This window comes from Lynx canadensis, chromosome E1, assembly GCF_007474595.2.
Source record: "Lynx canadensis isolate LIC74 chromosome E1, mLynCan4.pri.v2, whole genome shotgun sequence".
NCBI lineage: Eukaryota > Metazoa > Chordata > Mammalia > Carnivora > Felidae > Lynx > Lynx canadensis.
Genome location: NC_044316.2, coordinates 29,240,039 through 29,240,429, shown reverse-complemented (window position 1 = coordinate 29,240,429; position 391 = coordinate 29,240,039). Strand labels below are relative to the sequence as shown.

Genomic DNA, 391 nt, shown 5'->3' with positions numbered 1-391 from the left:
ATTGCTTCCCGGCCTTTTGGCTGAGATCAAGTGTAGTATCTGTTCTAATCAGTTTAATATCTTACACGTCCTGTATCCAAAGAAGGTTCCTCATCTGTCTTTTGTATCTCGTGTTAATTTCCTCCATTTTAGTTGATGTTCGGTTTTTCATGTTTGTGTGTTTGCTTTTTGTTTATGTGTACATATCTCTGAATGAGGATAGTTATGGGAATCCTCCAATTCCTGATCCAGTTCATCTGGTTATTTTTTAGATTGTTCACTTAGTTCTTGTTCCAGAATATTTGGTGTTGTGGATGCACATGGTCTATTTAGTCTTCCAGTTGCCTGAGGGAGGTGGAGCTGGGATGTTAGGCAGTAATTATTGGGAACATCTTCCCTGTGGCCAACTAAT

General features: G+C 39.1%; 1 pseudogene; it reads left to right on the top strand.

Moving 5' to 3' along the window:
- LOC115501932 lies at window positions 1-122 on the top strand (annotated as a pseudogene).
- Window positions 123-391: the final 269 nt, after the last annotated feature.